The sequence below is a fragment of the Megalobrama amblycephala genome, linkage group LG18 (assembly GCF_018812025.1).
Source record: "Megalobrama amblycephala isolate DHTTF-2021 linkage group LG18, ASM1881202v1, whole genome shotgun sequence".
Taxonomy (NCBI): domain Eukaryota; kingdom Metazoa; phylum Chordata; class Actinopteri; order Cypriniformes; family Xenocyprididae; genus Megalobrama; species Megalobrama amblycephala.
Genome location: NC_063061.1, coordinates 29,260,633 through 29,278,782, shown reverse-complemented (window position 1 = coordinate 29,278,782; position 18,150 = coordinate 29,260,633). Strand labels below are relative to the sequence as shown.

At 38.8% G+C, this 18,150-nt stretch overlaps 1 long non-coding RNA gene across 1 annotated transcript; it reads left to right on the top strand.

Moving 5' to 3' along the window:
• The first annotated feature begins 8,286 nt into the window (after nucleotides 1–8,286).
• Nucleotides 8,287–12,532, top strand: LOC125252102. The gene is made up of 3 exons (XR_007181153.1): nucleotides 8,287–8,402; nucleotides 11,862–11,963; nucleotides 12,072–12,532. It is a non-coding gene; the product is annotated as an uncharacterized LOC125252102 (long non-coding RNA).
• Nucleotides 12,533–18,150: the final 5,618 nt, after the last annotated feature.

The window sequence follows — 18,150 nt, the reverse complement described above, 5'->3', positions numbered from 1 at the left end:
TAGAATGCATTGTATGTTTGTTATATTTATCAGAGTATAAATGGACACAAACTTTCAAGTGAACTCACCCATGCAAGTTAAAACAAACTTCCCTTTCAAACAAAGGAAATCCCCCGCCAAAGAATTGAACCTTTCTCATTGGTCAAGCCAAGATTTGAAGGTGTCGACTGTCTGGAGAAGTTAAATAGATCTGAGCAGATCTGTAGTCAGTTCTTCTAGACTTCTAGTTCTTCTCTATGTTCCTGTTGATACAACGTGAGGGCCACCCGGCCCGAGCCGGGCTGATAGGCCTCCATTTCACTTCAAGCCATGCCCGACTGCAGTGACCACAAAAGAGTCAAATTAACAGCGGAAAGTTTGTCTTCATCTTCTTCATCAACGCAGAAGATATTGATTACAACTTCCATGCCAGCGGACCGAACCATCAAGGATTCCTCCTGAGCCTGCAGATCCGGACAGCTAAGGCATTTGCAAGTATCGTTTGAACACTAAATGGCAATTTAGTATTAAGATTGTGAACCCCTTTTAACAAAGGTGCTTTATATTATTGAAACTGATGGTTTGTCCAGCAATTGTTAATTTACCCTTTCCATTGTTTCATTCCCCTGTTATGATACGGTTCAAATTCATTTTTCACTCTCTCACTGCGTGAATGCTATGTTTGTGTTTGTTAGTTTAGTTATGTGTTTGTGATTTAGTTAAATAAAACTTGTGTGCACACTCTTGTGAGTTGATTCTGGTCTGCTTATAAAACCAATGTCCCTGTTAACTTGAGCTATTTCTACCCGATTTAACCAATAAAAATTATTTTTGTTGGCATAAATTTATGTATTTAGGTTGATTCAGTGGTGTTTAATAATATTTTTGACATAAAAAATGTAAGTAAGAATTAAATTGTTCAAACTGTTATTCTAAAACAAAATTTTTAATGTACTTTATGGAAAACTCTATCATTGAAAGTAATTAATTGATGATGATCAGTAACTGCTCTGATGGATTCAGTGAGGTTCAATCGGGATCAGTTGGACTGATTCAAACAGTAACTCCTAAGTTCATGAGTCTTTTGAATTATTCATTTAAAGGATCAGTTCTTATGAGTCAATTGTTTGAGAATGGGTTTGCACTGGTTGCACTGTACATTTTTCGATTCAAAAGAGTCATTTGTTTCTGATTTGGACTACATTGTTCACACTATTGCTTCATGCTGCCTACAATGCGAAATGGGTAGAGAGCAACATTTCAAATTGACTTTAGATGTTTCTATTTGCAATTACCCATATTTAACCCTGAGATCTTCTAATCCTGAAGCAGTTAGATGTTCAAAATGGTTGCCTTTTGTGGTTAACAGATACTTGGCACAGATGATCACCTGTTTGCTTAAGAACTACCCAAGAAGAACCCCATCTCACCATCATAACCTGAGACCAGACCTCCTTCCCTCCCTCCTGCAGATGTAGGGCAGGTAGTGTCCACACAGGCCAGAGCTCAGTGGCCCCTTCCCTGTTTGGCTCTATTGTGTGTTGAGGCATGCGTCCCTGCCCTCCGAGTCCCAGCACAGCTCTTGTTTGCTTAGGGCCTTGCTCGGACACAAAGATGCAGATGGCGCAAAGAGCAGCCCTGGAGTGCCTTTCGACATGCTCTCGCAGAGTGCTGGGTCATGTTCTCTCGCTGAGTACAAGACAGGAAATCCATTTAATTACCTGTGAAGCAGAAGAGTGAGTGTGGGGGGTTGACAGGGAAGGACTGTGTTCCAGGGAGGGAGCTCTACCCCACAAGACCCTCCAGTTCTTCTTGCTCTGCCTCTCTCTCTTTTCTCACACCCCCTCTCGCCCTTTTCATCTGACTTTTTCCTTTGCCGTTAGCATTCGCTGTCCTTCCCTCAGTCCTCTCGGTCCATCTTCCTTTCATTTTCTGCCTTTCTATGCTTGCTGCATTCTCTTTCCTGGCCTTCATTGGCCCTCTCTTTGTCCTCTCGTCTCTCTCTCTCACCCTCCACCATCTGTGTCATACTTTCTCTCCGAAGCTTAATTTTCAGTCAGACCTTGTCTCTCACTTGTCTCTCTTCTCTCAGAGCCATCCCCGCCCCGCTCCCCCTCCCCCAATTCAGCTGCCCTTTTTCTTTTTGCTTGGAGCACAGAGGTCAATAGAAAAGTTCTACATCAAGATGGCAAGCAGCTTCATATTTCTGATATTCAAAAAAATCACTGGAAATTAACAGTATTAATTTGTATATATAATACACACTTCTGTTACCAATGAAAAGTATGCACATTTGTAACCTAAGCATGCACGCCTCCCATTCTGGAAACGCTGGTTCAAATCCCTTCCACAAGGATGGGAGTGCGGTTTAGGTGGGTGCGTGTAACGGAGACCAGCTAGAAAGAGCTGTGTGAGTAAACCTCAATCAACTGCCCTCAAGAGGAACGCTAGAGGCTGCGGTCCTTGTTAGCGTGCGCACCTCCCATGCCGCAAATGCCGGTTTGGAGCAGTGCAAGTAGAACTGGAAGGCTTACATTGGTCTTGTAACCCAGATGTAGGTGAGTGTAATGGAGGCCAGCAAGTAAAAGCTCTGTGAGTAAAGCTAACTCCCCTGGCCTCTAGAGGCGCACTAGTGAATGATGCGAGAGGCTGTGGTCTTTAGCGTCCTTGTTAGCGCACCCGCCTCCCATGCCAGAAACGCCAGTCCAAATCCCACTCAGAGCAGTAAAAATGTTAAATGCAATTTAACCTTGTGTTGGCAAAGCTGAATTTTCAACAGATATTTCCCACATGATCACATATTTACTGTCACTTTTGCTCAGTTACTTTCTGAATAAAAGTATTAATTTCTTTAAATAAAAAAAATCTTACTGACCCCAGGCTTTTGAACGGTATTTTCTCATTTCACTATTTCTCACACTTTTTTTTTTTTGGCTTTCACATTGCTCAAGAAGTTAATGCTGGTTCTGATAGAAAGGTGTCAAAATATGTTGCGTATAGGGCTGCATAGCTGCAGACCAGTCAGGGTGCCCATGCTGACCCCTGTCCACATTCCCAAAAAGCGTCAACAGTGGGCACACGAGCATCACGCTCAACGCTGGTTTGAATCCCTTCCACAAGGATGGGAATGAGATTTAGGGGGGTGAGTATAATGGAGACCAGCTAGTAAGAGCTGTGTGAGTAAACCTCAATCCTCTGCCCTCAAGAGGAACACTAGAGGCTGTGGTCCTTGTTAGCGCGTGCGCCTCCTGTGCCGGTTCAGAGCAATACAAGTACAACTGAATGGTACAAAGCTGAATTTTCAGCAGATATTTCTCCATTCACTGTCACATGATGTGTCCTTTCTGAACAAAAGTACTAATTTCTTTAAATAAAATTAAAAAAATCTTACTGACCCCAGGCTTTTTGAATGGTATTTTCTCATTTCACTTTTTTTTTATTTTTTTTTAAATATATACTTGGTAATGGAAATATTTGTATTGAATTCTAAAAGAATGCAAAATAAATGCATTTAATTTAGAACCCCACTGTTTCTGGCAGTCTATTTTTTTTGGTGGCTGCAAGGATGTGTTCCTTTGAGACCGCAAGCATCTATTACTGCTGACTTGGCGTGCATGCATGCTTTGCTTACTTGCGGGCTTAAAAGCAACATGGCAACCAGTGGGCCACAGCACACATGTTTGGCCCCGGTCTGCCATAAAATGGTTTTCATGTCTTCATCCGTGTGTGCAGTGTGACTCTCCTGGTAATAGAAGTGGAATGGCAGCAGCAGGTCTGTCCTCACCGGGGATGAGCTGTCATGTTTGAGGAAAGTTTGGCCTGGAGCCCGGCGTTTGAGTTCCACCAAAACAGCTTCCATGCTGCTAGTTATACCAGGCACTAAATTCACTAAACTTCCATCAATAGAAACACAAATGACCAGGATTGCAGGGTTTTAGGTGAGGTAGTGGCTGTGTAATATTGCAAATTTGCCTATAAGAGAAAAATAATTAGAAAAAACAGAATCCATTGGTGTTAAATTCAAGAGGCGCGTGATGTATCCATAAACAGATGCTGAATTTTATGCACAAAGCGGATGACTGAAGGCCCTGAGGCATTCGGAATAACAGAAAACTTGGCTGATTTGGGAGGCCAGGTTTTGATAAGCATGGTTGCACGGCATGAATAGTCGAGAGCTTGGAAGCGCTTCACTGCTCCCTAGCAGCACATTAGCAGGCTGGAGGCTAACATTAGTTCTGTATGGAGGAGGAAAAAACAGAGAAAAGTTTTCTGATAGCCCTAAGAGGTGTGCTCCAAGCAAAACTAGCCTACCAAATTAGATCTACGGCTTTGAATTGAAACTCTCAGAGTAAAACATCTAATTGTATTTACTTATTTAGCATAGTATGCTCAGTAAACCAGGCCAAGAGACATCTGTTAGTAATTCATGAATATTTCAAGACCAGTGTTTACTTGAAAGAGCTACTGAAAAACTGTATGGCGTGAAGAAACGAACACTAGAAATGATGTGTATGGGAGGGAAAGAGAAGTGAATGCTAAAGTAACCTGTATCTGTTAAGATCACAGCCCAGCACATAGTTATTGCTATTATATTTGTGGATGAGTTGATCTGGAGAGCCTCACTTTCTATAAAAGTGCCATAAACATCTGATAACGTTACTGAAACGTTTGCTAAAACAAGCCTAAAGTGGGTAAAGTGGGGCTTTTTTTAAGGATTTTGGCATTCGGGGGCTGAAGAAAATATTGTGAACAAATCTTTGAGACCAGCAAACCACCTTAGGCTAGATTATTTTCAGAAGGGAAACATCTTAAATAACATATTGAAATCATAATTGTCACAAAAAAACTGGTTAATATCACTGTTTTGTATTCCACATTTCACCATTCTTCAATGGCACAGCAAGACCAATTTGGAAAAGTTCATATTTTAAGTTGTGCACATCAGATGTAGCCAACCTGTTAGTTAAGCTGTCAAATATGCTTTTAAAAAGTGTCTGATTAGCAAACACTCAAAAAATTAAATATTCATAATGCGTACACATCGAAAAGACATCTTGGTGATGTAAACTATCCTTCAAAAGTTTGGTTTTGGCAGGATTTCTTAAATGTTTTAAATGTCTCTAATGCTCAGGGTTGCATTTATTTGATTGATTAAAATAAATACAGTAAAATTGTAATGTTGTGAACTATTTTCAATTTCAATTTAAAATAATTTTCTATTTTAAGATGATTTAAAATGTAATTTATTCCTGGGATGTCAAAGCTGAATTTTCAGCATCTTACTCCAGGCTTCATTGTCACATGATCCTTCAGAAATCATTCAAATATGCTGATTTGGTGAAACATTTCATATTATTATTTTTATTATATCAATGTTTAAAACAGTGGTGCTGCTATTGTTGCGGAAATTATGATATTTTTTTCCAGAATTTTGATTAATAGAAAGATCAAAAGAACAATTATTTGAAATAGAAATCTTTCATAACTAAAAACAAAAAAAAACTACAGAGGATTATGGAAGTGCTTACACATGATATAGAGCTCTCTGTCTCTATTTTCCTTCATTCTGTTCTTTCTGGGTGGGTCAGACAGCTAACGATCCATTGGGCCATGGCCTTCCCACAGGGGGGGGTTCAAACACAGTTCAGACCCTAGCTCACCATGGAGAAAAAGAGCCACAAAACAAGACCTGCTTAAAAATATTACAACACGATTCACTACAAAGAGCCATGTGACTAGCCTTGATATGTTAGAACAAACTGACAGCTCCTTCAGCATCTACACAGGTGGCTGATTGGAAATGAATTTAAATAGTACAGTAGTTGTGGTCTCAGTGGATTAATGGGAAATCAAAGCATTCATTTTAAATACTGTATTCTATCAAGGTGGGTTATTGAATACACATTTCAAAGCTCTATGATGAAAGCCTTTTAGGTTGCAACCGTAAAGAAGAGTTCTGGAAAATGTGACATCTTCACTGATACGCACTTAGCCATCCAGCTTTGCTTACCGCTTTTTGTTGTCAACTCGTTTCAGATGTTTCCATCAAACACAATAAAAATATGAAACCTGGCGTTCCCTCCTCAATAAATCCATTAATAAATCCCGGCGTGGGTGACAGGATGATGCCAGCACGCCATTTATAAGGACATTGTGCGGCTATATATTTATTCATTTGGCCATTCATCCTAGTAGACCTATTTTTTATTTATTTATGTCTACATAGGGGAGGATAATTACTTCAAAGTGGGCTGCCAGCACAATTTGTACCGGATTTATTATTTACAGGGTGTTGTAAACGTTCACATTTAGTCCTACACCTATTTTACTGTGGTTACAAATTGGAAAACTTTCTTTTTTGCACATAAATAAGCCCATGACAGTAACATTATGCATTGTTGCGCCATTCAAACAGATCTGAACATAGGCTGTGGAACTATGAAGAGGCAAGAGAGGCAGTGCCTCCTCAAAAAAAAAATCCCACCTCTTGTTTTTGTGCGCATTTTGTGTCTGCAAATCAGTCTAAATGGACAAATAATGGTGCTAATATAAAAAAGTAAGTAAGCAACTCATCCACATAGATAACACCTATTTGTCATATCAAAATCAACCCGGAAATGATTTTGATGAATGAATTTGTATATGTTACTGTTATTATTTTGCAATAAATGTAAATAAGTGTAAAAATGCTTAAAAGGCACTAACTTGATGAGAAATATACTTCGTTTCAATGAATAAAACATTAATTATTTTGTAATGCAAAACAGAAAAATTGTGTTGACGTTGTTGTTGTTTGATTTTCCAGGTTAAATAAGCATTACACTGATGCTTATTTAAAGGGTTAGTTCACACAAAAACAAAAATTCTGTCATTAATTACTCACCCTAATATCGTTCCACACCCGTAAGACCTTTGTTCATCTTCAGAACACAAATTAAGATATTTTTGATAAAATCCGATGGCTCAATGTGTCCTCCATTAACAGCAAGATAATTAAAGGTGCCCTAGATTCAAAAATTGAATTTACCTCGGCATAGTTGAATAACAAGAGTTCAGTACATGGAAATGACATACAGTGAGTCTCAAACTCCATTGTTTCCTCCTTCTTATATAAATTTTCATTTTTTAAACACTTGCAGTCTGTATAATTCATAAACACATCTTCATTCTTTATAAATCTCTCCAATAGTGTGTAATGTTAGCTTTAGCCACGGAGCACTATCAAACTCATTCAGAATCAAATGTAAACATCCAAATAAATACTATACTTACGCGATTAGACATGCTGCATGATGAACACTTTGTAAAGATCCATTTTGAGGGTTATATTAGCTGTGTGAACTTTGTTTATGGTGTTTAAGGCAAGCGCAAGCTCTTGGGGCGTGGAGCACGAGATTTAAAGGGGCCGCGTACCCTGAATCGGCGCATTTATAATGATAGGCAGTTAAAAAAATTAATTAAAAAAAACTATGGGGTATTTTGAGCTGAAACTTCACAGACACATTCAGGGGACACTTAAGACTTATATTACATCTTTTGAAAACATGTTCTTCAGCACCTTTAACACTTTCAGATGCCCAGAAAGCTACTAAAGACATATTTAAAACAGTTCATGTGACTACAGGGGTTCAACCTTAATGTTATGATGCGACGAGAATACTTTTTGTGCACCAAAACAATCAAAATAATGACTTTATTCAACAATATCCAGTAATGGGAGATTTCAAAACACCGCTTCATGAAGCTTCGAAGCTTTACGAATCTTTTGTTTTGAATCAGTGGTTTGGATCGTGTATCAAACTGCCAAAGTCACGTGAACCATTGAAATTTCAAAACACTTATGACTAACTAAATCACATGACTTTCAGGCTCTGAACCACTGATTCGAAACAAAAGATACATAAAGCTTCGAAGCTTCATGAAGCAGTGTTTTGAAATCTCCCATCACTAGATAATGTTGAATTTTTTTATTAGATGAGTATTCTCGTCGCTTCATAGCATTAAGGTTGATCCACTGTACTCACATGAACTGATTTAAATATGTTTTTAGTACCTTTCTGGGCATCTGAAAGTGTTAATTATCTTGCTGTTAATGCAGGCCTCATCGGATTTGATAAAAAATATCTTAATTTGTGTTATGAAGATGAACGAAGGTCTTGCAGGTGTGGAATGACATGAGAGTGAGTAATTAATGACAGAATGTTCATTTTTGGGTGAAGTAACCCTTTAACCTGGAAAATGTGTCAATTTTAAGTGTAACTGGAACATGGATTAAAAACAACAACAAGGACTTTGCCTTCTCATTTCAGAACACCACTGCAATCCATTGCTCTGGAACCATTTCATCCTCATTTGTTTTTCGGATGTGGAGCTACCTTCACGAGTGCAGCGGATAATGGAGGTTCCTCTGACATGTTAAATCAGTGAGCGCATTTTTCCTTCTCATTTTGAATGAGTAAAAAAATGAATACCGTGTTCATTTGTCTGGAGGCCAACATGTGCCACACCTAGGCTGAAAGGCAAAGAGGCCTGGTCTCTATAAATCACCAAATGAGACTGCAGATAGTGTGCAAGGTGTTTGCGGGAGATAGAGTTCTGCAGTGCGGGTGCTGGAGCGTGAACCCAGGCGGGTGGGGGTTACGGGAGGAGGGCGGGAGGAGGGGAGACAGGCTGGGAGGCATGGAGTCGTGACTCCGCAGTCCCCCGCCACCTGTGTGGGGGAACGGGGTGAGTGTTGGCAGGTGGTGGGCCGCCTGTGGCAGGTGAGGAAACTGTCACCTCCAGCTGGCATCCCAGGCCCAGAGAGGGCTGCAGGGATTGAAGAGGAGAGGTGGAAGAGGAGGCTTGGGGGAAAGGTGGGTGTGCGCAGTGGTCCTCCTCTACCGGCTCGCACCTGCGTCCCATTGGGATGGGATGAAGGGTGATGGCCTTGAGACCCATAGCGAAAGGCTCAGCTGGAAAGCAAGAGTTCCATCACAGACTGTTAGCTTTACTGCGAAGTGAGGTGTCGCATTTGTCAAGCACAGCCATAAATCACAGACACATTCATAGCCTGCTTTTGTTTTATTAAATAAGGCGAGTTTAATTGTTAGTTATCTTTAAAAATAGGATGTAGTTTGGTTATGGCTTCCTTCCATGCAATTTCAATTCTAGCAAAGGTAGGCAGCCATGTAAGTGGAATTAAAGCAAGCGGCACACTCCTGCCTTCACCCAGGCCAGAAGGAGCCGTGAAGCTCATCATGTTGAAAATAATTAATAACACATTTAATAAATAGCTCCTGAGCCGCTGATGTAGTCTCACCATCTGTTACAGTATAACGTTCTCCACTTTATTAATGTGATACAGCCATTAGATGACTATGGAGATGACACAATAATGCATGGCATCATTCAGATGCTATTTGTCTCCTTAAATTTCCAATCTGGTGCCCTGCTTTTTTGTTGTTGTTGTTGGTGGTGTTGTTTTTCCGATTCTCCTGCTGACTGATTAAGCCAGCACATTTTAGGTAAAGATTTCAGCTTGACCTTGTTGATCGAATGATTTTGAAGTGTGAGCAATAGAGAATTTGCCCTCAAGCATGTTGACAATTTACAGATTGCTGCGTTTGTTCAAGAAAAGCTCTTTGTCTAACGGCCCACTGTGATGGAGTAGTTGCATCATTGTGTTGTGGTACTGAAATATTTTGTTAGAAGGTAAACCAGCAGGTTCTAATATAATTGGAGAAAGTTATGTTAGCATGGCTGTTGCTATGCTAGCACATTCAACCCTAGAAGTACACAACCTAGATCTTTGCTTCATGGGCACTCAGTTCTGAAAATAATATCGAGACATTTACCTGAGCTGTAAATGCCATGCTAACAGATCACTCGGCTGCATCCCAGTTCGCGTACTTTGTAGTATAAATAGTGCGAGTAGTGTGTTTACTGGAAATTCCAACAATAAGAAGTACACGTCAAATACCTGGATGATACACATATTTAAACAACTCAAGCAAGTAATGTCCGCAACTTTAATTATGTAGAGGAGGAGTAGGAGGAGCTATCAGACTTACCAGTACATATGATGCTTTCAAGTCATGTCAGAAAGATTGTATTTACAAATTGAGCACACATGGACGCCACTACAAAGTCGTAATTACGAGTGGGAAGTTGAGAGCATGTCAGTGAGAAAGCATTTCAGGTTCAGATACCTCTCGGCTTTTATCAAAAATATTAAAGGTGCCCTCGAATGAAAAATTGAATTTATCTTGGCTTGGTTAAATAACAAGAGTTCAGTACATGGAAATGACATACAGTGAGTCTCAAACTCCATTGTTTCCTCCTTCTTATATAAATCTCATTTGTTTAAAAGTCCTCCGGAAAACAGGCGAATCTCAACATAACACCGACTGTTACGTAACAGTCGGGATCATTAATATGTACGCCCCCAATATTTGCATATGCCAGCCCACGTTCCCAACATTATCATTATGAAAGGCATTAGACAAGGGCAGAACGTCTGGATCTGTGCACAGCTGAATTAACAAACTAGGTAAGCAAGCAAGAACAACAGGGAAAAATGGCAGATGGAGCAATAATAACTGACATGATCCATGATATCATGATATTTTTAGTGATATTTGTAAATTGTCTTTCTAAATGTTTTGTTAGCATGTTGCTAATGTACTGTTAAATGTGGTTAAAGTTACCATCGTTTCTTACTGTATTCACGGAGACAAGAGCCGTCGCTATTGTCATTTTTAAACACTTGCAGTCTGTATAATGCATAAACACAACTTCATTCTTTATAAATCTCTCCAACAGTGTGTAATGTTAGCTTTAGCCACGCAGCATAGCCTCAAACTCATTCAGAATCAATGTAAACAATATAACAGTATACAATACTCACATAATCCGACGCATGCATGCCGCATGCATGACGAACACTTTGTAAAGATCCATTTTGAGGGTTATATTAGCTGTGTAAACTTTGTGAAGGCACTGTTTAAGGCAAGCGCGAGCTCTGTGGGCGGAGAGCACGGGATTTAAAGGGGCCACAGCATAAATCGGCGCGTTTATAATGATGCCCCAAAATAGGCAGTTAAAAAAATTAATTAAAAAAAATCTATGGGGTATTTTGAGCTGAAACTTCACAGACACATTCAGGGAACACCTTAGACTTATATTACATCTTTTAAAAACATAATCTAGAGCACCTTTAATTAATTTGTGTTCTGAAGATGAACAAATGTCTTACGGGTTTGGAATGACAGAATTAATGACAGAAATTTTGTTTTTGTGTGAACTAACCCTTTAAAAATCTTTTTTGTAGAAAAGGCATAATGTCATCTTGCTCCGACCAAAGTGGCTCCGTAATTTTGCTTTTTTGTATTGTATTTTATTGGAGTCACAACTAGTGTAGTTATATTGTTAGCTAACTGCTAATGCTAACTGTATACAGATTCTATCAAACACTGTGGTTTGAAATCCTAACACATTTTCTCCTGTTTGAGTGAAGTTTTTTTTTTTTTTTTTTTTTTTTTTCCTGAAATCTCTATTTGATCTTACATGAATCATTTAATATAGGCTCTTTGAGTTGAAGGCAAGAATTGATTCACAATGTGCTTTAAAAGGCCAAAACATGATTGGAAGTGAAACCTTGTAAATAATGTTTGGCCGATACGCCTTGTTTCCTGCTCATTGCTGCGCTTTCAATGATTTTGTATGCATGCCCAGTTCGTCCTATGTCAAAAGGTATTCCTGGCTTAAAGAATTGGATTGCTGTGCCCTTTCGAAGCTATGTTAATTTCCGTGGATACACAGAAGTGTTTACCATGTGTAAGGGGAAAGGCATACAGCGTATGGACCAATATTCTCAGCTTGTTTGCATCTTGTGTTTTCAGGTGAATCAGACTGAAGAGGTTAAGGGTGCCAATCTATGATGCTGTGAGTGGAAAGATGGGGCGGAATGCTGAATGGACAAGACATGAGAGTAGACGAACGAGGTACCGCTGTTGAAAGTCATTTTCTTTCTTTCCAGTCTGTGAGTGTTGTTCATGACGCACATGCTTTCCCATCTGACCCGAGGTGAATCTCTCTCTCTTAACCTGCAGCAATCGAGATGGACGGTCAGTGTGGAGACTGTTGTATATCCCTCTGAAAGCCCATGTGTGTGCGGCCAGACTCAAATATCACATTAGGAAATGTCAATCAGTTCATCAGTGGCTTTGTCTCTCCTCTGAGCTTCGCTTTCCCCCACTGACTTAATGGTAAAAGCAGAAAATCTGAAATGTCTGACTCAGTTGGCACAGCATCAGGGGGCAATCAGTCACTTTATGTTACATCACGGATGGTAGGTCAAGTAGAACAGACCCAATAGCTTCACTGACTGCTGGCCAAAGTAGAGTTTCAGCCATTCTTCACCTTGCTAGGAATTGCTAAAATAAACAGTTGTAAAGACATTCAGTCTCAATAATCAGTTGAGAATATCAAACGTGGTTTAATTTAGAATTTATTTACTTCCTTTTATTGCATTTATTTAACATTTCAATGCAGTAAAGTGTGTATTCTTTAATTGAAGCTTTTTGAAGTTATTTTGTTACATATATGAATTCTTTGGTAACAATTACAATAAGGTTCATTAGTTAAACATTAGTTAATGTATTAACTAACATGAACTAACCATGATCAATACATTTGTTATTGTATTTACTAATCTTCGATAACGTTAATGAAAATACAGTTGTTCATTGTTTGTCCATGTTAGTTCACAGTGCATTAACTAGATTTTAACAATGTATTAGTAAATGTTGAAATTAACATTAACAAAGATTAATAAATGCTGTAGAAGTGCAGTTCATGTTAACTAATGTTAATTAACGAACCTTATTGTAAAGTGACACCAGTTCTTTAGTAAATAATTTATGTAAGTAATGTAAGCTGTAAAGTTCTTAAATGGTGATCCAACATTGGCTAGGAAAAAACAACAACACTAAATGTATGCAATAAAATGCAACCATGCATAGTAAGTACAGCAAAATAAAAAGGTTTTCTAGTTTTAAATAGGGAGGAGAAAACTGTTCCCATATGTTTTGTTATTGATATCAAAGACTGATCACAATCACAAATACTTTGGCTAATGTTCTTTATGTAATTATGTCTATTAATGTCAATAAATTAATTATTGGTTCTAAAGCAAAGTCAGAGGTAGATTTTCTTATACAAACCCGATTCCAAAAAAGTTGGGACAAATTGTGAATAAAAACAGAATGCAATGATGTGGAAGTTTCAAATTTCAATATTTTATTCAGAATACAACATAGATGACATATCAAATGTTTAAACTGAGAAAATAAGTTGATTTTAAATTTCATGGCATCAACACATCTCAAAAAAGTTGGGACAAGGCCATGTTTACCACTGTGTGGCATCCCCTCTTCTTTTTATAACAGTCTGCAAACGTCTGGGGACTGAGGAGACAAGTTGCTCAAGTTTAGGAATAGGAATGTTGTCCCATTCTTGTCTAATACAGGCTTCTAGTTGCTCAACTGTCTTAGGTCTTCTTTGTCGCATCTTCCTCTTTATGATGCGCCAAATGTTTTCTATGGGTGAAAGATCTGGACTGCAGGCTGGCCATTTCAGTACCCGGATCCTTCTTCTACGCAGCCATGATGTTGTAATTGATGCAGTATGTGGTCTGGCATTGTCATGTTGGAAAATGCAAGGTCTTCCCTGAAAGAGATGACGTCTGGATGGGAGCATATGTTGTTCTAGAACTTGGATATACCTTTCAGCATTGATGGTGCCTTTCCAGATGTGTAAGCTGCCCATGCCACACGCACTCATGCAACCCCATACCATCAGAGATGCAGGCTTCTGAACTGAGCGCTGATAACAACTTGGGTTGTCCTTGTCCAAAAAGAACTTAAAATTTTGATTTGTCTGACCACAGAACAGTTTTCCACTTTGCCACAGTCCATTTTAAATGAGCCTTGGCCCAGAAAAAACGCCTACGCTTCTGGATCATGTTTAGATATGGCTTCTTTTTTGACCTATAGAGGTTTAGCCGGCAATGGCGAATGGCACGGTGGATTGTGTTCACCGACAATGTTTTCTGGAAGTATTCCTGAGCCCATGTTGTGATTTCCATTACAATAGCATTCCTGTATGTGATGCAGTGCTGTCTAAGGGCCCGAAGATCACAAGCATCCAGTATGGTTTTCAGGCCTTGACCCTTACGCACAGAGATTGTTCCAGATTCTCTGAATCTTTGGATGAAATTATGCACTGTAGATGATGATAACTTCAAACTCTTTGCAATTTTTTTCTGAGAAACTCCTTTCTGATATTGCTCCACTATTTTTCGCCGCAGCATTCGGGGAATTGGTGATCCTCTGCCCATCTTGACTTCTGAGAGACACTGCCACTCTGAGAGGCTCTTTTTATACCCAATCATGTTGCCAATTGACCTAATAAGTTGCAAATTGGTCCTCCAGCTGTTCCTCATATGTGCATTTAACTTTTCCGGCCTCTTATTGCTACCTGTCCCAACTTTTTTGGAATGTGTAGCTCTCATGAAATCCAAAATGAGCCAATATTTGGCATGAGATTTCAAAATGTCTCACTTTCAACATTTGATATGTTATCTATATTCTATTGTGAATAAAATATACGTTTATGAGATTTGTAAATTATTGCATTCCTTTTTTATTCACAATTTGTACAGTGTCCCAACTTTTTTGGAATCGGGTTTGTAGAAGGGTGAGAGGTAAACCTCCGGTAACCTGAAGTGTTGTACCTTCTAAACCAATTATACTGTATATGGCCTTAACATGTCAATGGTATCTTGACTTAAAAGACAACAAGACATAAGTGAATCCTAACTTCTTTTTTTTTTTTAAACAACTCTACATATAGCTCACTCCTACATAAATATGTATTGCCATTGTCAGTTATTAAGTGATTTCTATACAAAAGCGTTTTATTCAGCATATTAAATTATCTCCTCCAATGACTTCCATTCAAACAAAACCTTTTTGAGCCAATCTTGAAGGCTTCTCCTGGGGAAGAGTTTCTGGAGGTCTGAAGAAGTCCATGTAAACAGTGCTTTACAGATAGTTTTGGCTCTTCCTGGTTAAGTATTTTGTTTACACTACTAAATGGTACAATAGTTACATATTTCAAGCATTCATTTGTAGCTCTGCTTGCTTGTCTTCTAGGTTTCCATTGTCATTGCACTGTAAATTACTGAACCATTCTTTTTTACGAATGTCGGCAAGGGCAGGTCAAAATAAATTTCTTTGGAAATCGAAAGCATGCCACAAATTCTGTCCATAGATTTGAAACTGTAAATAACCTTAAATTATTTTAAACATAAAGCCGAAGAGGACTCTAAACTTTCTGTTGTACGTACATGGCTAAAAATGCTGCTGTATTGTTTTGTACTACTTTGTCATGGCAAGTTATGAGGACACTGTTATAGCAGAAGGCCTTTTTTTCTTTCATTTTTCTAGCTCTCCATTGACCAAATAACTTGGTCGAAGGATTTTATTGTGAAATGCTTTGATTGAATTGGTCTGTAGTTCATACACTATAAACTCTGTAAACATCTTTACAGGTCTGCACTGTCAGCATGTGGCCAAAATTAAGTAGTAATACTCTTGCATCAACCCATAACCCATCCTGCTAGCTGTGAGATTCACTGTAAGGCTGGAAGTTATTAACAATATTCTGTATGAGTTCTGCCTTTAAAACAAGTGTCAAAAAAAGAAACAAACAAAAAAATGCACAAATTCAAAATAATTCATCATCCATCTTGTCGGTTCACTATTGGATGGCTATAATAGTTTTGTAATATTAATTTTCCCTGGCATGCAGTGTTGGATACACCAGCAGAAAATAAAAGTTTCTGAGGCAGAGTTATTACATTTTGTATTACATTTTTTTTTTTAAATAATGTTTCCTGATAATTAAAAATAATAATTATTATTATATTGAATAATTTTACATATGTGCCAGCATAATTGTATACACATCATATTTTTATTTTTTACATTTGTCTGTAGGGAATTCTGAGCGATCTCTTATGTCTTTCATGTCCATGTTCAATATATGTGTGAGGCTGAACGATGCCATTCTTTAGGCAGACTGCATTTGCTTTCTGCATTTCAATAAGTTGTTCCACATCATCATAAATAGATTTCATCTTGCAGATTTGCATAAGGTCAAGGCTGCAGATGATGAACTGACCAGAATGCATGGCAAACAATCTTGATTGACAGCTAGCTTCTTGTTGAGTTCACTTGCCTGGCACCACAAAGACTTGTAATCATCCGACCTCTCACCTCTCCTTTCTTCTGGTGTTTTGGGTAATGAGAATACATTTTAATATCGGCATTGAACCTATCAAGCAATAGTTGCAAATACGCTCCATTCTGCATAATGCAGAATTCTCTCCGTCGCCGCCTCCTGAGTCTTCTCAGATGGTTCATTGTTGCAGCGGCATCACAATGGCGGAAATATGAGTGTCATAAATAAAGGCTGATGAGTCAAAGCTTGGATTGTCATCTAGTGTGACAAAAGGGTATTATTCTGTTGCAGGGCCTGGGAAAAACGAGGAATTATCTGGACCAGGGAAAGAGCTTCTCCTGCCATAAGACCCACATCCAAGTCTGGTTTTGCAGATAGACTTGTTCCAGCTCACGGTCGGACTGTGTTGAGCATGAAAACAGATGGAGGAAGGGAAGAGGTAGAGATAGAGGCCGCAGGGGAAGAGAGAGCGAAAGAGAGAGGAGATATGACAGGAGCAGTGTGTCCATAACGGAGAGAGAGCAGACCACTTTGGGCGGTCGGAAAATGTGTGTTTGCTGATGTGAACCCGTGCTGGAGGGCCACACTCTTCAAAGCTACATAACATTTAACATGATTTGGCACCATGTGTAGACTGCATTATTGGTTACCATTCTCTCTCAGACATTCATGAGGTGAGTACAAGCTTGTTAAACAGTGAAGAAGCTGGAATTCCATCAACATTAGACTTTAAAGAGCATTTTAATATCACATATTTGCAACAAAAGCCATATAGAGCATTTACAAGCACTCTGGAAAACACAAAAGTCATGCTTTAAAGACTTGTCATTATACCCGGCAGCATCCCTCCAGAGAGCCCTTGGCTTTAATCCGGTCTGTACAGCTTCCCGAACACATCCCAGTACCTGGTTGGAATCTGACTAGACCTTTAGATCATTTTCTCTGTGTCTCTTGATACCAAGGAAAGTCTTAACTGGCTGCAGGCCAGCCTCTAATGGGCACTGGCAACTTGTTCATGTAGATCTGCATTACTCAGATTCTAAGGTTCCCGAAATTTTGTTCAATGTTGTTTAGACCCAAGTGTCCAGTTTCGTGGACAGAGATTAAGCAGAGATTAAGATTATTACCATGATATATATATATATATATATATATATATATATATATATACTGTTACTCTGTTGCTGAATTGAAGCTGCTGTAGATTATTGCTGTTGTTGTAGATTATTGCTGTTGGACTTGCTACTGCCAATGCGTAAACCGATAGGCCGATAAGACATATTGCTGCTGCACAATAGCATATATCAATAACTCCATAACAGATCAGGAAGGTGGAGGGATTTAGAGGAACTCTGAAGTGTGCTGCAAACTGCTATAGTGAATGTAATCAGCCATTTAAATGTGTTGAACAACAAGCTCATTGGCTGCAGATGCAACATGGACCAATTAGCTTGTGCCAAGAAGTTAACGCTGTAATTATCATCAGCTTGCATTAGAACCATCAGCCTGTGCCATCTAGAGTTTCATGACAGGACTATGTATATATCTACCTATATACAGTGCTCAGCGTAAATGAGTACACCCCCTTTGAAAAGTAACATTTTAAACAATATCTCAATGAGCACAAAAATAATTTCCAAAATGTTGACAAGACTCAATTTAATATAACATCTGTTTAACTTATAACATGAAAGTAAGGTTAATAATATAACTTAGATTACACATTTCTCAGTTTTGCTCAAATTAGGGTGATGCAAAAATGAGTACACCCTACAACAAAAATTACTACATTTACTTTGTATGGCCTCCATTATTTTTAATGACAGCACCAAGTCTTCTAGGCATGGAATGAACAAGTTGGCGATATTTTGCAACATCTATCTT